This window comes from Bufo bufo, chromosome 1, assembly GCF_905171765.1.
Source record: "Bufo bufo chromosome 1, aBufBuf1.1, whole genome shotgun sequence".
NCBI lineage: Eukaryota > Metazoa > Chordata > Amphibia > Anura > Bufonidae > Bufo > Bufo bufo.
Window position 1 is genome coordinate 409,546,433 of NC_053389.1, and position 21,785 is coordinate 409,568,217.

Below are 21,785 nucleotides of genomic sequence, written 5' to 3' on the forward strand. Positions count from 1 at the left end.
TCTGGGTATGGGTTCGGGCATCCCCCTGACCTTGACACGACACTCTCGAGTAGGCTTGGCCCCTAGTCTCTGACTATCGGAGTCCTTCCAGGCCCCCCAATATGTTGATTTCAGGTTCCCTGTACCGCCCAGGGACTTCTCCATGGCATGGAATCTCTCCACTAGTCCCACCAGGTCATCTGCTGTCTGGGGGTAACCCAGCACTGAATGGGGTGAGGAAGGGAGTGCATGTACCGGTCCATGACTACACGCTCCACCATTTCAGCAGGGGAGCAAACCTCTGGCTGCAACCACTTTTGAACCAGATGTAGCAAGTCAAAAAGCTGGGACCTCGGAGGTTTGTCCAGACTATAGGTCCAGTACTGTACCCTTTGGGCTCGCACAGCCAAAGTAACACCCAGCCGTGCCAGGATTTCGGCTTTTAATTTGGGTTACTCTTTAGCATCCTGCAGGGCAAGATCATAATAGGCCTTTTGGGGCTCCCCAGTTAAATACGGGGCCAAGACTTCAGCCCACTGATCCGGTGGTAGCTTTTCCCGGTCAGCCACCCGCTCGAACACCGTGAGGAAAGCCTCAACGTCATCCTCCAGGGTCATCTTTTGTAAAGCTTCCCAAACAGTCCTCCTGACACGATGACCACCATTCAGAGTGGGAGGAGTTGAACTCTCCCGAGTGCGAACGGTGTCGGTCAGAACAGCCATCTGCTGGATGAGCAGCTTGTTGGTCACTTGCTGGGCTTGCATGGCGTCCGTATGTGCTTTCTGTTGCTGCAAGTTTGCCTGCACCAGGTGCTTAATCACTTCCTCCATGGCAGCTGGTGTGGGTTGGCTCTGTGTTGCAGCTTTGACCCAGGACATGTAATTCGACCGCGGGTTTATGCCCGCATCCGACACCACTTGTGGGGATCGGCTCAAACAGTGACTTCAGGTGTCATTTAAACAATAGTCTTTTATTTTGTTCAACACAGCCTTAACAAATGCTCGCTTACTTCAGCGGGTAAACAGAAAGCAACACAGTTCATATGAAATGGTATAACTCACAGTCCTCTGTAGTTCCAGAGTTCCACCACCCGCTGGAGAGGGGGAAAGAAAAGTAGGTAATGACAGGGTTATCCACAGCAACACAGCTACACACCACACAGCTTTACTCCCAGTCTGTTACACTTCCAGACTAGGAATCACACCCCCAGCTCTCCTGGGATTCCTGGCTTAAATAGGCCAGCCAAAACCTGGCCTGGATACGTGGGAGTAGTCATCCCACCCTGCTCTTTGACTACTCCAATGAAAACCGGCCCGGATCAGCTGCAGCTAGCAGCTAAACTACCTCTAGCAACTGTCAGTAACCTAGGGTTACTGACAAAACATTACCGGTTCATTTCACTGAGGCCAGGCACCTCGGTGACACGTATCTATCATCTATTATGGCACCTTGTGCCTTCTCACAAATTGAAGAACATTTTAGGGTTAGTTTTACTCTCTTTGGCAATTAATCTCTCGGTCTCTAGTTTGGCCACTTTTATTTGTTTTTTACATGTTCTATTTCTTTTCCCTATAGTTTTTCAGTGCTTCCGTGCTACCCTCCTGTTTTAGTGATTTATATGATTTCTTTTTGGCATTTATTGCTTTCTTTACAGTTCTATTTATCCACATTGGTTTCTTTTTGTTCCTTAACCTTTTATTCCCATACGGTATGTATCTCTCACAATGAGATTTTAGGATGCTTTTAAAGATATCCCATTTTGTGGCTGTATTTTTATTTTTGAGGACTTTTTCCCAGTTAGTTAGGCCTGTCAGGCCAGACTTTCTGCATTCAACTGCTACAATTTGTACTGAAACACAACTTCTTTATGTTGGTGACAACTTTTATATACAAAAGAAAGGGACCGCCATGGGACGCAAACGTGGCGCCGCCTTACGCTAATGCCTTTATGGCAAACTTTGAGGAAAAATGGGTATATCCCAATGACTTATTCCAGACACACGCCCTGACATGGCACAGATACATCGACGATGTATTCTGCATCTGGAGAGGAGACCGGAATTCATTTTCCATTTTCCTAACCTATATCAATGACATTGACCCAGACCTACAGTTCACATCACACATAAACCAACAACCCATAAACTTTTTAGACACAGTCGTCATTAAAACACCCCAAAGTACTCTAACTACTGACCTCTACAGAAAACCAACTGATCGCAATACTCTTCTTCACTATTCAAGCTGTCATCCCCAAACAACAAAAAATTCCCTACCCCGGTCCCAATTACAAAGAGCTAGAATTGTGACAGATCCCACCCTTCGCCACCAACGTCTACAAGAAATATCACAGAAATTCGAAGAAAGAGGCTACCCTATCCCCCTATTCGAACATGAACAGTCTCGCTCTCCACGTCCACCAAACAACATGAATACTTCCTCATCTTCGCCACGCCTCCCACTAGTCGTAACCTACCATCCCATTATGCCCAGAATCCAATCCATAATACACAAACTTTGGCCCTTTCTCAAACAGTCATATCCGGACATTCCAGAATTCTAAAACCAGATCAGAATGTGTTACAAAAGACCACAAAACCTTAAGGATAGACTAGTCAAAGCCGATATTGGCCCTCTGAAACTAGCCATGAAACAATCCACTCTAGCACCAACCAAAACTGGGACCTACCCCTGCCTCCACTGCGCTCAATGCACAAACTTATCCACCCACACTCAGGCAAAGTTTATCACCCCATAGGCTTATACACATGCACAACCTCTTACGTCATCTATCTAATACGCTGCCCCTGCGGCCTAGTATACGTGGGCAAAACTACCCAATGTGTACGGGACCGCATTTCAAAACACAAATCGGATATTTACTGTCAAAAGACTGAACTACCTGTTCCACACCATTTTATCTCTACTCAACATCAGGTCAACCAACAAAAATTTCAAATCCTAGAATAAATAGTACCGACAAGACGTGGAGGAAATAGGACTGCACGGTTGAAACAAAGAGAGGCATACTGGACCTCTGAACTCAATACCCTGGCACCACATGGGTTAAACAGAGACTTGGATTTCTGTATCTTTTGAGTTCTACTCTTTTATTTATTAATCCTGTAATTAAGTACCTGCCAATTGTGTTATTGATCCTCAGTGCGACTTTAAGTCTCCTTCCAATATCACAGTTCCCCTCCCCGTTTTGATATTATATACTATAGATACATCTTCAGTTGTGTGTATATATGTATATATATATATATATATATATATATATATATATATATACACAGTATATACACACATGTATACCATTATAGATACTAACTTGCTTCTATTTTATTTTCCACAGACGAAATGATCTCTTAGACAGGTAGTATATCACCTATAGAATATATCTCCAGTTACCCTAATATTTACTTTGTCTATCCCTACTAATCTGGCTCTCAGTACTTTTTAGCCTACCTAGTCTAACCCCTACAAATTCTTTATAAATAATCACCTAACTCTGTATTGAGGTCCCCAGTTCATACTATTAACATCTATGACGATATTGCCAGTGCCCTCTCCGTACCTCCCAATAACTGTGCGCATGCGCCCGCCCTTACTGACGTCGACACGCCAAGTCACATCCAAAATAGACTTAGCAAGCGCTACTGCACATGCGCACGTCCATGACATCAGACGAAAGCACCAAGAGCCGATGCGCGTGCTTCTATAAAACCTGCATACCGCCCCATAGTGCGTTCATACCACCAGCGATCCATGATGCCCATATGACTAAGATATGAACGCACACTGTATAACTATAATTTTGCTATATGTACTACTGGGAGATCTCGGCTATGTAGCGGCTGTGCCTGTACTGTGTACAGCCCAGCTACATCTATGTACGGATAATACAATCAGAGACTACACCTGCATAATGCTTTTATATCTTTCTCTACTCTCCCATACTAGTATGGAATATTGCTTCACCATACAGTCTGACCTCACTACCCTATCTGTTATGCTCTTCTTCATTTTACTTTACCAAGATTGCCTTTTTGCTCTCCACAGACATCCCAACTGCCACTGCCTGAAGTATCTCGACCGGCCCACCCCCCAGTACTGCAGTGTACTCTAATGCATTACTGTAGAGCCTATAGTGGTGCATACATGTCACTATATGCATTTTGTGCAATTTGGTGTATTTTGTTTATTCCTGCCAACATGTCATTATGTCTCATGTCAATTCTAATCATGCATTTAAATGTATTCTATTATTTTCCACAATCATGTACCCTGCCTTTTGTAATGTATCTCTTATCCATATCTGCACTAGGCCGTGAACATGGTCCATGTTGGGAACAAAACATTGGCCAGTAACTAACTGCACACATGCGGATGGATCTAAATAATGAAATAAGAATAACGAAATGAAATAAGAATAAAAAAGAAATTACTACATACGTTTTTTGTGAGTGCCGTGGTCTCTATCATTACTGTGAAATACCCTCTACCACTGAGCACCATCTATCTCCAAAGAGGAGTGCTGTTCAACTCTTTTGTTAAAAAACCACACACAATAGTCCTTAAAAGGACTTGAATTGAATAAATTTAGATCACAAACTCCCTACACTATCTGTCCCTTCCTAAGCGCAGCTTTCTCTGACTCGCAATGAGCCGAACCCGCGTCATCGGGTGCTTTATAGCACCCGATGACGCGTTCCGGCCAGCCAATCACTGTAATGCCAGCAGCCAACATGGCTAATGGCATTAGAGTGATGGCAGTACTTACTTTATTGGCTGCTTAGCAGCCGCGAAACATGTGGGAGGAGGCTCGAGTACCGCCATGTGGCGAGCATAGTGATGCTTGAGCCAAACAGGTATTCTGCCGAGGATGCTCGCTCATCACTAGTAATATGTTCACTAACACTGGTAAAACAATGCAATTTTTGCAGAATTACTTTTGCTGTAAATACCTGTTATCTTGCAGTAATATGCAATGTGTTTAATAAGACGGATATAAAAATGGCCTTATTGCAGTGTTGCTTATTGGATGGCCTTGCGGTTCACCCGGCGGTCGTTTAGCAGAAAACTTTGCGTGTTCGCGATTCGCCGAACATGCGAACATATGGAGAAATTCGCACCTGCCATATTCTTTTACATTATGAAGAACTTTGACCCATGACACATCCATCAAGTGGTACAGGACAGCCAATTGAGACGTTGCAGCACATGGACATAGCCCCTACCTTATAAATAAACCTGATCTGGCCGCCATTTTACATTCGGTGTTTTGCCAGTGTAGGGAGAGGTTGCTGTGTGGAGCAGGGACAGGCTGTTAGGGACACCAAACGCTAGCTAATAGGGCCACAAAAGTCATTTTAAGGACTAGTATAGGTGTGCTATCTATATGTGTGATACACAGAGAGGTGCGATATACTTATACTTTTATAATGAGTCAAAAACACATAGATCTAGTGAAGCCCTATTATTGCCACCTTTTAACTCAGATGAAAGTAAGGTAAGGGACTCTAACCACCTTCTAACTTCTCACACGTTCTTGTTTGAGATAGATGGGCTCGGCTTGAGGGACCCTTGACTGTTATCTCCTCTCCTCATTGTCTCATTTCAAACTAGGAAATGTGTTGCCTAATAATAAAATGCCTGTCTCCTTTGGGACCTTGTATATACAAAATGTATGCCTGTTTAGCAACTACTTGTAATCGGCTGCTATTCATTAACATCCTACAGTACAGACCAAAAGTTTGGACACACCTTCTCATTCAAAGAGTTTTCTTTATTTTCATGACTATGAAAATTGTAGATTCACACTGAAGGCATCAAAACTATGAATTAACACATGTGGAATTATATTCATAACAAACAAGTGTGAAACAACTGAAAATATGTCATATTCTAGGTTCTTCAAAGTAGCCACCTTTTGCTTTGATTACTGCTTTGCACACTCTTGGCATTCTCTTGATGAGCTTCAAGAGGTAGTCCCCTGAAATGGTTTTCACCTCACAGGTGTCCCTGTCAGGTTTAATAAGTGGGATTTCTTGCCTTATAAATGGGGTTGGGACCATCAGTTGCGTTGAGGTGAAGTCAGGTGGATACACAGCTGATAGTCCTACTGAATAGACTGTTAGAATTTGTATTATGGCAAGAAAAAAGCAGCTAAGTAAAGAAAAACGAGTGGCCATCATTACTTTAAGAAATGAAGGTCAGTCAGTCAGCTGAAAAATTAGGAAAACTTTGAAAGTAAGGGCTATTTGACCATGAAGGAGAGTGATGGGGTGCTGCGCCAGATGACCTGGCCCCAACAGTCACCGGACCTGAACCGAATCGAGATGGTTTGGGGTGAGCTGGACCGCAGAGTGAAGGCAAAAGGGCCAACAAGTGCTAAGCATCTCTGGGAACTACCTCTTGAAACTCATCAAGAGAATGCCAAGAGTGTGCAAAGCAGTAATCAAAGCAAAAGGTGGCTACTTTGAAGAACCTAGAATATGACATATTTTCAGTTGTTTCACACTTGTTTGTTATGTATATAATTCCACATGCGTTAATTCATAGTTTTGATGCCTTCATAGTCATGAAAATAAAGAAAACTCTTTGAATGAGAAGGTGTGTCCAAACTTTTGGTCTGTACTGTATATACAATTTGATGTCCTCTTATGCTTATGTATCTGGTACCGAATTACACCACTTTTGGTGTCATGTTTACCTTGTCTTTTTTCTGATAATGAAAATAAAATATAAAAACAAAAACACATAGATCTATATAGTAATCACCTGGAAGTTAGGGGCTAGGGGCTTACTAGGGCCATTTTTATATAGGGTAAGGTTCCGGACGGGGTCTCTCTTATCTTGGCGGGTGGTCTGTGGTTAGGCTATAAGGACCAGAATATCACCCCCCTGTAGGGCAATATCAGGGACAGTTCTTTGCCCACCCTGTCCTTCAATACCACATCATCATCTAGTCCAGGGATAGATGGTTTTTGCTTTCCCTCCGGGATTCATGGATGTGCACTGGAACCCCCCGGATTGTGGTAGGACATATGGTTTCTGATTTGGTGCCGCCGAGCACCTGATTTAGTGCCGCCGAGCACTTGTTATTGCCTACCACATATATGCTTTTTGCTTCAAGGGGTGCTGCACTTTGTTTTAACTGATGATCTATCCTCTGCGGATCCGCACTTCCGCATCTGTGCTTCTGTTTCCGCAAAAAAAAATAGAACATGTCCTATTCTTGTCCGCAATTGCAGACAAGATTAGGCATTTTCTATTATAGTGCCGGCGATGTGCGGTCCACAAATTGCAGAATGCACATTGCCAGTGTCCGTGTTTTGCGGACGTGTGAATGGACCCTCATAGTAAAATTATTAAAGGTTACGTTTTATCTTTATGTATATTCTAATGGATTGCCTTCCTTGTACAATGTTATAATATACTTTCTATGTTAGAAAGTATATTATAGTGCATTTGTATTGTGCGCCAGTTGTGTACTGTTCTGCTGCCATACTGCAGGTATATAGAGGGACAAGCGTTTTTGGAACAAACAATTTCTACTGGTGTGATATACCAGTCGCCCCCCCAAAAAACTGATTGAAGCGGGGTGTTATATACCAATATACTTTCTTTATAGTGCATTTGGGTACTGTATAGTGCATTTGCCCGTACGCGAAAAATATATTGCCAATATTTCGCATTGAAAAAAATAATAAATGGAGATCGCAAATTCGAATAATACATCTGGTATGTCACTGTCCATGTTGTGGGACTATTTGTGCACTTCTAGTAATTATTTCTTGGCAGCAAATATGAGCTGAAGGTTTTTCAGGTTCGCCTGCCATTAAAATGAATGGGACCCCTCCCGAACTTGTGGTTCGCAAACATTTGATCGCGTTCACGAACCGTCCCGGCAGATGTTCGTCCATCACTATTGCTTATGTTGTAACTACCCATTATCTTGCTATAATATACAACACATTCAGTAACACGGGTATAGTGCACTGAAATGCCCAATTACAATAGTAAATTTAAACTGGTTTTCAGAAGAAAAAAATTATCAATTGCTCAATGTTTGGAGCAGAATGTATGCTATTGGGGTACTTTCTATGATCAAAGTCCCTATAATATATCCAACTATATATTTTTATTCTCTCCCTATAGTGTCCCCATCAACTACATGGCTTGTGTTTGTAATAGCTTTTTTCCAGACACTGCTACAAGACATTCTGCCTGGTTACAAGCTGAACACAGAATGGCAATTTTTTCTACCTACTGTTCCCTGATTGGCTGATTAAGTAGTGATAAGCGGCGGGGGCAATATTCAAATTTGCGATATTTCACAAATATTTTGTAGAATATTCATAAATATATTCACGAATTCGAGATTATATTCTTGATTGCGAAAATCGGCAATGCATAATGTGCCCGAAATACTGGCGTGGGTCACTTATGCTACATTTTTCAAGCTGGTATAAGTTTCCTGAGACTGGAGAAAATGGTTGACACGGCAGAACATTAGAATAGCTTTATATGCAGATAGAGTGCTTTAATATACAGTACAGACCAAAAGTTTGGACACACCTTCTCATTCAAAGAGTTTTCTTTATTTTCATGACTATGAAAATTGTAGATTCACACTGAAGGCATCAAAACTATGAATTAACACATGTGGAATTATATACAGGGCCGGTTCTAGGTGAAATGGGGCCCTGGGGCGGAAAACAATAAGGGCCCCCCCCCCCCACATGACACTTGCTGACTTTAACGTCCCTTATTGTAAACAAATGCAAGTGGCAAAGCAAGATGTACAAGGCTACTTTCACACTAGCGTTCGGGTGTCCGCTCGTGCGCACCGTTTGAAGGGGCTCACGAGCGGCCCCGAACGCATCCGTCTGGCCCCAATGCATTCTCAGTGGAGGCGGATCCACTGAGAATGCATCCGCCTGCCAGCGTTCAGCCTCCGCTCCGCTCAGTGAGCGGACACCTGAACGCTGCTTGCAGCGTTCGGGTGTCCGCCTGGCCGTGCGGAGGCGAGCGGATCCGTCCAGACTTACAATGTAAGTCAATGGGGGCGGATCCGCTTGAAGATGACACCATATGGCTCAATCTTCAAGCGGATCCGTTCCCCATTGACTTACAATATAAAGTCTGAACGGATCCGCTCAGATAACTTTCACACTTAGAAAATTTTCTAAGTTATAATGCAGACGGATCCGTTCTGAACGGATGCGAACGTCTGCATTATCGGAGCGGATCCGTCTGATGAAACATCAGACGGATCCGCTCCGAACGCTAGTGTGAAAGTAGCCTAAAAATCCCCCCAAATGCACATTTCTCCAGTCCAACTGACTCCAAACAGAACCAGGGCGGGCTAGTACACTGGCACGGGTGAGATGGTGCCTGGGATGGATCCGACCCAGTTTAATCAACCAACCTACCAGACTGGGATGGATCCCGATCCATTTTAATCAACCAGTTACTGGTAGGTTGGTTGATTAAACTGGGTCGGATCCATCCATCCCAGGCACCATCTCACCCGTCCCAGTGCCAGTATACTAGCCCCGCCCACCCTGGCTCCCGGCGGTGTTCAGCATATATTGACAAGAATCTGGGGCATTACATGATGTAATACCACCCAACTTTCCTACTGTCCAGCATTGCACATGCGCAGAGACATGAGAAAAGTGTGAGAAAGTGAGTGCCCCCCTTCCCCCATCCTCTGTGCCATGCAGGACAGCTGGGAGACACTGACATTACTCGCTATCCTGCATGACACATGTGCAGAGACATGAGTCTCTGGGAAAGCTGGGTGACCCCCTCCCCTCTGCCTTTCCATGTTCTTATTATCTGCATTTATGCCTTGCAGGATAGCAGGAAATCTGAGTGACATCACATGATGTAATAGCACCCAGCTTTTCTGCTGTCCTGCATGGCACATGTGGAGAGACATGAGAATAGTCTGAGAAAGCTGAGTATAAGGGTACTTTCACACTTGCGTTCAGAGCGGGTCCGTCTGATGTCTGCACAGATGGATCCGCTCCTATAATGCAGACGATGGGATCCGTTCAGGACGGATCCGTCTGCATTGTATTTCAGAAAAAAATCTAAGTGTGAAAGTTAGTCAGACGGATCCGTCCAGACTTTACATTGAAAGTCAATGGGGGACGGATCCGTTTGAAATTGCACCATATTGTGTCATCTTCAAACGGATCCGTCCCCATTGACTTACATTGTACGTCTGGACGGATCCGCTTGCCTCCGCACGGCCAGGCGGACACCCGAACGCTGCAAGCTGCGTTCGGGTGTCCGCCTGCTGAGCGGACCGGAGGCTGAACGCTGCCAGACTGATGCATTCTGAGCGGATCCGCGTCCACTCAGAATGCATTGGGGCAGTACGGATGCGTTCGGGGCCGCTTGTGAGACCCTTCAAACGGAGCTCACAAGCGGAGCCCCAAACGCTAGTGTGAAAGTAGCCTAACACAACTCCCACCTCCCCTTATATCTTCTCCTACCTCTGCACTTGTGCCATACAGGACATCAGGAAAGCTGAGTCACATTACACAATAGCACCCAGCTTCCCTCCTGTTCTGAATGGCATATGTGCAGAGGAATAGCCTGGGAAAGCTGAGTGACCCCCCTCCCTCCACACATACACCTCTGCACTGTCCTCACCTACAAGTCGTCACTTCATTACTGGTGGGGTTGTGGCAATCCAGAGGAATCAGGCGGGAGGCGGAGCTAGGAGACGGGAGGCGGAGCTAGGAGGCGGGGCTAGGAGGCGGGGCTAGCAGACGGGAGAAAGTTAGGAAGATAGATGGGGGGGGGACTCTCCTCCACTGAGGGCCCCCCTTCCTCACGGGCCCCATAGCAGCTGCGTGGTCTGCCTATGGTAGGTACACCACTGCTTTGCTTCTCCTTCAATCCAAGTTCTCTGCTCTGGGCAGGGGGGGCGGAGCCTGTGGCAACATAACATAGTCAGCCAGACGCTAGACGTGCCTGCCTTGCCTGTGCTGTGCATGCCGCTGCTCCAGTCTCGGATCTCTTAAAGAGACAAGCAGCGCAGCCACAGCAGCAGCCACCGGCGGGGGGCCCCTCCACTCCAGACTCCAGCCCAGTTTTAATTACATTACTGCGGCACGGCGCCACACAATAGAATTATAGATATAGTAGTAGTTGCGGCCGGCGCTGGGGGCCCCTAAGGAGTCGGGGGCCCGGGGGCAATTGCCCCCCTTGCCTCTATGGTAGCGCCGGCCCTGATTATATACATAACAAACAAGTGTGAAACAACTGAAAATATGTCATATTCTAGGTTCTTCAAAGTAGCCACCTTTTGCTTGGATTACTGCTTTGCACACTCTTGGCATTCTCTTTATGAGCTTCAAGAGGTAGTCCCCTGAGATGGTTTTCACTTCACAGGTGTGCCCTGTCAGGTTTAATAAGTGGGATTTCTTGCCTTATAAATGGGGTTGGGACCATCAGTTGCGTTGAGGAGAAGTCAGGTGGATACACAGCTGATAATCCTACTGAATAGACTGTTAGAATTTGTATTATGGCAAGAAAAAAGCAGCTAAGTAAAGAAAAACGAGTGGCCATCATTACTTTAAGAAAGGAAGGTCAGTCAGTCAGCCGAAAAATTGGGAAAACTTTGAAAGTAAGGGCTATTTGACCATGAAGAAGAGTGATGGGGTGCTGCGCCAGATGACCTGGCCTCCACAGTCACCAGACCTGAACCCAATCGAGATGGTGTCACGGCGGACGTGCACAGTATAACAGATTACACACCAACCAGGCTCTGGACAAGAGACGGGGGAAGGGTCACCTCCTAATTTATCCCTGACCTCTTTCCCTACAATGCTCAGCCCACAGATCAAATCTTAATGGTAGATTTGCTGTGTCCACCAGCCTATGCTAACAGAACCCTGAACTCCCTGAGATGGTGAAGTGGGGAGAAAGGAGCTGCCAGCTCGCACAGAACCTGGATGGGATAGATAACATAAACAACCAAAGACACTTAACTGCTGAGAGCAGGAACAAACAGCCAACCTTCCATCCTAGCTTCCAAGACCACAATGAAGAGTATAATCCGCTCAGAGCACCTTAGCTGGAGACTATTTAAACTAATGACTCCACCCAGTGCACCTGATGCAAGGCGGATCCAGCACAGCATCAAAACAAATACTAGACTCGTGCTGCAATCCTGGCTGACCTCCGCACATCGTCAGAGTGGGGCATGACAGTACCCCCCCTTCTACGGGTGACCTCCGGACACCCTGGACCAACCTTATCCGGATGGGACCTATGAAAGGCCCTCACCAGACGGCTGGCGTTGACATCAGACGCCGGAACCCACATCCTCTCCTCAGGACCGTATCCCCTCCAGTGAACCAGGTACTGGAGGGAACCCCGCAGAACTCTTGAGTGGAGAATCCTGGAGATCTCGAACTCCAAGTTTCCCTCGACCAGAACAGGAGGAGGAGGCAATGGCGATGGTACCACCGGTTTAACATATTTTTTTAGTAAAGACTTGTGGAAGACATCGTGGATCCTCCAAGTCTGCGGCAGATCAAGTCGAAATGCCACAGGATTGATCACAGCAGAAATCTTATATGGACCAACAAATCTTGGACCCAGTTTCCAAGATGGCATTCTCAACTTGATATTCCTAGTGGACAACCACACCAAATCACCCACACACAGGTCCGGACCAGTCACACGTCTCCTGTCAGCCATTCGTTTATACCTCTCACCCATCCTCTCCAAATTCCCTTGAATCCCCCGCCAGATAGAGGATAAGGCAGAAGAGAATCTCTCCTCCTCTGGCATCCCGGAGGAACCAGACCCAGAAAAGGTACCAAACTGAGGATGGAAACCGTATGCGCCAAAAAATGGCGACTTACCCGTGGACTCCTGCCTACGGTTATTCAATGCAAATTCTGCTAAGGGCAAGAATGAGGACCAGTCCTCCTGATTCTCAGCCACAAAGCACCTCAAGTAGGTCTCCAGGTTTTGATTAGTACGCTCCGTCTGACCATTCGACTGTGGATGAAAAGCCGACGAGAAAGAAAGTTGAATGCCAAGTCGAGAGCAGAACGCCCTCCAAAACCTGGAGACAAACTGCGTGCCCCTATCAGAGACAATATCCGAAGGAATACCGTGCAATTTAACGATATTATCCACAAAAATCTGCGCAAGAGTCTTAGCGTTAGGCAGACTTGTTAGTGGTATAAAGTGAGCCATTTTACTGAAACGATCGACTACCACCAAAATCACTGTTCTCCCGGAGGAACTCGGTAGGTCCGTAATAAAGTCCATGGACAAATGTGTCCAAGGACGAGATGGAATAGACAATGGAAGAAGTGAACCAGGCGGTCGAGTATGAGCAACCTTAGACCGAGCGCAGGTTTCACAAGCTGCCACGTAATTCTCAATACTCTTACGCAAACCTGGCCACCAGAACCTCCGGGACACCAGATCACAGGTGGACTTACCACCAGGATGTCCAGCAAGAACAGTATCGTGATGTTCCTTGAACACCTTGTATCGTAGGCCCTCAGGAACAAACAACCTCCCTGGGGGACACGAACCAGGAGCCCCCTCCTGAGCTCCCAACACCTCCATCTCCAATTCAGGGTACAGAGCGGCGACCACCACTCCATCCGCCAAAATCGGCGCTGGATCTTCTGAATCACCTCCCCCAGGGAAGCTGCGAGACAAGGCATCTGCCTTGACGTTCTTGACCCCTGGGCGAAAGGTAACCACGAAATTGAACCTGGTAAAAAACAATGACCATCTGGCCTGTCTAGGGTTCAGACGCTTGGCAGATTGCAGGTAAGCCAAATTCTTATGGTCTGTATACACAGTAACGGGGTGAGAAGCCCCCTCTAACCAGTGACGCCATTCTTCAAAGGCCAACTTGATCGCCAACAACTCCCTATCTCCAACATCATAATTCCTCTCAGCGACCGAGAGCTTCCTGGAGAAGAAGGCACACGGGACCCACTTGCCAGGAGAAGGGCCCTGCGAAAGCACCGCCCCAACGCCCACCTCTGATGCATCAACCTCGACCACGAATGGCTGAGAAACATCCGGCTGCACCAGAATGGGAGCAGACGCAAAACGCTCCTTAATAGCCAAAAAGGCCTGCAATGCCTCATCCGACCAGACAGAGACATCAGCGCCCTTCTTGGTCATATCAGTAAGAGGTTTGACTAGCGTGGAATAATTCAAAATAAATTTTCTATATTAATTCGTAAACCCCAAAAATCGCATCAAAGCTTTCTGATTCTCCGGTCGATCCCACTCCAGAACCGCCCGGACCTTTTCGGGGTCCATACGAAAACCAGAATCAGAAAGCATGTATCCCAAAAATGGAAGCTCTTGCACCGCAAACAAACATTTCTCCAATTTGGCGTATAACTTATTCTCCCGCAGGATCGTCAAAACCTGTCTCACATGATCCTGATGGGTCTTCAGATCAGGAGAATAAATTAAAATGTCATCAAGGTAGACTACTACGAACCTCCCCACCAAATGATGAAAAATATCATTGACGAATCGCTGAAATACCGCTGGCGCATTCGTCAACCCAAAAGGCATTACCAGGTTCTCAAAATGACCCTCGTGCGTATTGAAGGCCGTTTTCCACTCATCCCCCTCCTTGATCCTGATCAGATTGTATGCTCCTCTCAAATCCAACTTGGAGAACACCTTGGCTCCAACAATCTGATCAAAAAGATCAGAGATCAAAGGCAGGGGATATGGATCCCGGACTGTAATACGATTCAGCTCCCGGAAATCCAAACACGGTCTCAGTGATCCATCTTTCTTCTTCACGAAGAACAAACCTACAGCCACTGGAGACTTAGATGGTCTAATATGACCCTTTGCCAAACTCTCGGCGACATACTTTCGCATGACCTCTCTCTCGGGTTGAGAGAGGTTGTAGAGCCGAGACTTAGGCAACTTAGCCCCCGGAATGAGATTCACAGGACAATCATAGTCACGATGAGGGGGCAATTCCTGAGCCCCACCCTCCGCAAACACGTCCGAAAAATCTGAGAGATACTGAGGCAAGGCCGTAACGGACACTTCAGAAATAGATGTGACAAGACAATTATCCGAACAAAACTTGCTCCAACCAATGATTTGTCTCGCCTGCCAGTCTATAGTTGGGTTATGTTTAGACAACCATGGCAACCCCAAAACTATTGGAGCTGGCAAATCCTTCATGACGAAACAGGAAATACTCTCAGTATGTGAATCACCCACCCTTAAATGAATATCATGAACAACGTGAGTAAGGCTCCCTTGAGAAAGAGGGGAAGAATCAATGGCAAAAACACGAATCTCGTTCTCTAACGTGCAAATACTTAGTCCCAAACCCTGAAGAAACAGAAAGTCAATTAAATTTACCCCAGCACCACAATCAAGAAAAACATCAACAAACACATTTCGAGACTCTAGCGCCACCATAGCTGAAAGGAGAAAACGGGAACTGCAGGGAACTTGCACACCAGTCTGCTCCACCACACCATTCATACCACCAAGTGTGAGGGAGGTTTTTTTTTCTTTTTCTTTTTTCTTTATCACTCTCTCCTGTGGTTCAACATACGGACAAGAAAAAACAAAATGACCCCTCTTTCCACAAAAGAAACATAAATTGTGCACTTTACGAAAGTCTCTACTATCCGAATGGAAAGATATCTGACCTAACTGCATGGGTTCCTCTCCTAGGCCAGAATAACAAGCAATATCTCCCTGGGCAGCTGGTGGAACAAAACTACACGCGGGAGGAATCCCCTGCACAGAGGGACCCTTACCCCTCTCTCTGATACGTCTATCCAAACGTATCGCCAAAGACATTGCATTTTCCAAAGTATCAGGGTATTCATGAAAAGCCAGAGCATCCTTCAACCTTTCAGATAACCCCTGACAAAACTGGCTACGTAACGCGGGGTCGTTCCACCCCGACTCAGTAGCCCACCTCCTAAACTCTGTGCAGTAAACCTCAGCAGTATGTTTACCCTGTAGTAAATTACGTAATTTTGACTCTGCCATTGAAACTCGATCTGGGTCATCGTAAATCAATCCCAGGGCTTTAAAAAATTCCTCCAGCGACCGGAGAGCCAGAGAACCGGGCGGCATGGAAAAAGCCCAGGATTGCGCGTCCCCTTTCAGCAAAAACATGACGATACCCACCCTCTGATCCTCATTACCTGATGAAAATGGGCACAAACGAAAGTACAACTTACATGATTCCTTGAAAAGGAAAAAATCATCAGTACCCCCTGCAAATTTCTCCGGAAGAGCGACTTTAGGCTCCCCAACAATTTGACCTGTACCTGAAGCCAACACCCTCTGAGACTGTGTGACCGTACTACGTAGATCCGCAACCTCCAGGGACAAACCCTGCATGCGGTCAACCAGTGCTTCAATTGACGCCATCCCATAAACACTGAGAAATGGCGGTCACAGTAAGGCGGATTATAATGTCACGGCGGACGTGCACAGTATAACAGATTACACACCAACCAGGCTCTGGACAAGAGACGGGGGAAGGGTCACCTCCTAATTTATCCCTGACCTCTTTCCCTACAATGCTCAGCCCACAGATCAAATCTTAATGGTAGATTTGCTGTGTCCACCAGCCTATGCTAACAGAACCCTGAACTCCCTGAGATGGTGAAGTGGGGAGAAAGGAGCTGCCAGCTCGCACAGAACCTGGATGGGATAGATGACATAAACAACCAAAGACACTTAACTGCTGAGAGCAGGAACAAACAGCCAACCTTCCATCCTAGCTTCCAAGACCACAATGAAGAGTATAATCCGCTCAGAGCACCTTAGCTGGAGACTATTTAAACTAATGACTCCACCCAGTGCACCTGATGCGAGGCGGATCCAGCACAGCATCAAAACAAATACTAGACTCGTGCTGCAATCCTGGCTGACCTCCGCACATCGTCAGAGTGGGGCATGACAGATGGTTTGGGGTGAGCTGGACCGCAGAGTGAAGGCAAAAGGGCCAACAAGTGCTAAGCATCTCTGGGAACTCCTTCAAGACTGTTGGAAGACTAATTCAGGGGGACTACCTCTTGAAGCTCATCAAAAGAATGCCAAGAGTGTGCAAAGCAGTAATCCAAGCAAAAGGTGGCTACTTTGAAGAACCTAGAATATGACATATTTTCAGTTGTTTCACACTTGTTTGTTATGTATATAATTCCACATGTGTTAATTCATAGTTTTGATGCCTTCATAGTCATGAAAATAAAGAAAACTCTTTGAATGAGAAGGTGTGTGAAAACTTTTGGTCTGTACTGTATATATATATATATTAATGATGAGCATATTTTTTCACAATACGAGCTTTAGCTTCCAGCACAAAATCCAGAGAGACCACAACATCCATAGATAGCTCTCCAGTGGTGGATAATTTTCTCAAGTAGAGGCGAGGCAGTTCTGTAAAGATTGGACCCTTCTTGCATTGGGATAGAGTGCGGTGTTGTAGTGAAGATGCAGGTCACTCAGAAATAAATCCACTTTGGTATACTGACTTGCAGGATCAAGCTCGATCGAGCTCTGTTTCTAGCATCTCCTTATAGTTAAAGGCTATGGACACATTTGTGAATTAAATATCAATAACCCTATATCTAACTGTAATGCAGCACATAATAAAATTGCACTGGTTTGTTTTCTTGTATCAGTTTTTCTTCACACACACTCAGAAATGCTCTTATATGAGTTTTATCACTGTTCTTATAAGCTCTGAGACTGTGGATTTCACATTCACATACACCAGCACAGCTCTGCTGCCCTGCACCTACATCCTGTTACATAGCACGGCTATCAGCCACTTGTATGCTAAAACTAGAAATGAGCGAATTTTTCAAAAGTTCTAATCGCCTGTTTTTTCGGGAAAAATTTGGTTCGATATGAATATATTCGCAGCGAATTACATAACAAAATGGCTATTTCCTGGCTGCAGAGAGCATTTATAGTGGTGTAGAACACTGTGCCTTGCAGTACCATGCATAGGGAGTCTGCTTTTGTAGTGAAATAATACTGTGAGTCCGTATGACATGCAGATGACAAGCGTCGCTCTTAGAATCACTGCCCACTTTACTTATTAGGGCAGTCACGGGGCCAAAACTGACCAAATTACTCAAGTATGAACTCAACCTTACACTTCGATGTTAGCGCCAAGAAGAAACGCACTCATTTTACACCGCCGCCAGCTGATTCCACATAGATGTATACAGAACCTCTTCTATTAAATGCTTACACAAGTAGAGCCCCCCTGACAGAGTGGAGAGGGTGTCAGCAGTAAGTTTGTGTTGACATCACTGATTAATTTGCCCTTCCTGTGATCCGTCAGAACAATAACCCACAAAAAACAGATAATGTCTGTGGAGAATACGCCTTCACTTGGTCAGCATTTGCTCAGTAATCCATCAGCATTGCTAATGCCCAAAAAAAACAGGACTGGATCTAAAACAGAAATGACAGGGGAACAGAATATTTGCTCCACTCCTGCTTTTGGCTACTAAATCATAAGCCAATTGAGACTGGGACCATTCAGGCCTCACAGCTGCTACACAGACAGGATCCGTTGTGCGTCTCATTTTTCCTTCCTTCTGACAGATCAGAAGGGTCAAACAAATGATGATGTCAGCCAGGTTGAAAGGCAAAATAGTGGCCCAGTCATAAAGTAGGAAGGGTGGGAACAGCATGAGGAGACCACAGAGTGGCCCTATGACATAGTAGTGAGGTGAAAGCAGCATCAGGACGCCACATAGTGGCACAATGACCGAGTCTGGAGGTGGTTGCAGCATGAGGAGACCACAGAGTGACACAATGACAGTGTGGAGGTGGCTGCAGCATCAGGAGGCCACGAGTGGCTCAATGACAGAGTCTGAAGGTGGCGGCAGCAGCAGCATCAAGAGAGGGCCACCGAGTGGCACAAAGACAGAGTGTGAAGGTGGAAGCAGTATGAAGAGACCACCGAGTGGCACAATAACCGAGTGTGGAGGTGGCAGCAGTATGAGGAAACCACTGAGTGGCACAATGACAGAGTCTGAAGGTGGTGGTTGCAGCAGTAGCAGCATCAGGAGAAGGCCACTGAGTGGCACAATGACAGAGTCTGGAGTTTGCAGCATTATGAGGAGGCCACGGGTGGCACAATGACAGAGTGTGGAGGTGACAGCAGTATGAGGAAGCCACCGAGTGGCACAATGACAGAGTCTGGAGATGGCGGCAGCATCAGCACAAGTAGGAGGCCACAGACTGGCACAATGACAGATTCTGGAGGTGGCGGAGGCAGCAGCATCAGGAGGAGGCCACAGGGTAGCACAATGACCGAGTGTGGAGGTGGTGGACGCATCAGGAGACCACGGAGTGGCAAGGTGACATAGTATGGAGGTGGCAGCAGCATGAGGAGGCCACAGCATGAGGAGGCCACAGAGTGGCACAACAACGAGAGATTGCTGAGGTGGCCACTTCATCTATTAATTTATAGTGTGACAACTCGTGAGTCACTTAGCTCTCCAGGATCGCCGTCTTCTCTACTTAGACGGTTGGCACACCTCAAGAAGCCACTCCAACACTGTAGATTTGGGTGTAAACTGGCCACGGCCAGCTTTATTATCACTTTTACAGCAGACCAAAAGCATAAACAAAAATCCCCAGCCTTCTGGCCACTGACTAAACAGAAGTTCTCCCTCTCTATCGGGATCTGGGTCTACCACCCAGCTCCCCAAAACACAACATGGTCCTTACCCCACACAGGGTTAGAGGGTCCTGGCTCCCACAGGCCTTGGCACAGCCTGTTCCTTCCTCAGACTGGGAGCCCTGATTGAGGAGCTCAGCCCACATTTACCTGAGCTCCTCAGCTGGCTGCTAATTACCTTCATTACCAGCCTGGCTGCTGCAGACAGTGGGAAAAACGTATTCTCCTTGCCTTTCCTGTTCTCACCAGGTTCCTCTGGGTGAGATACACCATTTCTATGGCCTTAATATGGCCCTCTGGCAGCTCCACTGCTACAATAGGAAATATGAGACACAACAGAAGGTTAAAATTTCTCAACTTTATAAAGTGTTGCTTAAAACAGGATTTAATAATACACCTTATGTACTATGTTACTATGTTACTATGTTACGTTCTCTGGAACAAAAGGCTTGGCAAATTGATTGTTTGTGAATTTCCCTAAAAGATTTGGATAATATATTGGCGAATTTAAGTTTACTTTCTTATCATTTTGGTTAAGTTTTGGTTCAATTTAATATTCAATATGTAATCAATTTAATAATAAAAATGAAGTGTTGCCTAAGACAGGAGAGAATCCGCCAGTCTTTAGTTTATTCGAAGACATGGTTACGATGGAGAAAGCATTTCCAAAAACAATTTCTCTCCACCTGGAGACGAATCCTGTCAAGATTGATGCAAGTGCGGTATCGGCTGCTCATCGACCCAGATACTTCTGGGGGAACCTGCCTGGCATGAACAGGCCTCTAGTAATAACAGACAATGAGAAGACAAAGCGTCAAGATAGCTTTGAGCCTGGAAGAGTTGTGAAGTTTATCAAGATACATCACTAAAGATTTAAAGGGATTCTGTCACCAGGTTTCACCCCTGTCAGCTAAACATATGCTGATGTTCAGGGCCTCATCAGGATTCCTAATGTGGGCTTCTAAATGTGATCCGTAGCCTTATTTTGCTAAAAAAAACATCCGTAGCCTTATTTTACTAACCTGTCACTCAAAGAAATAAGGTGCCCAAGGGGATGTCAGGGGATGTCAAGGGATCCAAGGTGCCGGCAGCACCCACCACCGTTCGTGCCCAGCGCGGCCTTTCCAGAGTTCTGCACCGCCTTCTAATCCTCTGTGCCATCTCTTGCTCTCCCTCCCTCCCCCCTCCTCCTGCTGAGATCTTACAGCAGGAGGAGGGAGGAGGGGGGATGGAGGGAGAGCGAGAGGCATTATGAGATGGCACTCTTTGTGTTGATACATGGAGAGCATTGTTAAATGAGAAGAAAGGTAAACTTTGGACTAAAATGGAAGGCACGGGATTACATCACAGCCGCAGGAACCCCAAACAAAAATGCCTTAGCAGTAGCGGACCTAATGGCAGCAGAACTCCTGCCCACTCAAGTGGCAGTGATCAAGGTAAAGGCCCATACACAAACTGACACTCCTGAGGCCAGAGGAAATGCCATAGCTGATCAAACAGCGAAGATAGCAGCAAAGGAAGAAAAAGGAGCCCAGACAGAACAGTACAAGAAGATCTGGAGCAAGAGGAAGTCACATGGGACCTACTGAAACAAATGCAGAAACAGGCCACTCCCAGGGAAAAGGAAACCTGGTTGAAAGAGTCAGCCCTCGAAGAAGAATCCAGATTTTGGACACAGGGAAAGAAAGTATGCCTACCCAGAACTTTCTATCCCCTAATAGCCGCAATAGCTCATGGGCCCACCCACCAATCCAAAACCATCATGAAAGAGCTAATTTATAAAATCTGGGTGGCCCCAGGGATCACCCCCGTCCTGGTGAGACATACTCAAGCGTGCCTCATCTGCGCAGAGTGTAATCCAGGTAGAACCGAGCCAACGCCCCAGAAATGTCTCCCAAAGGCCTTATATCCCTTTCAGAGGATACAAATCGACCACATCCAGATGCCAATGTGCCAAGGGTTTCATTATGTGCTGGTAGTGATAGATTTGTTCTCTTTGTGGCCAGAAGCCTACTCCGTCTGAAATCAGACAGCAGCTACTACTGCTAAAAAAACTGATGCAGGAGCTTGTCTGTAG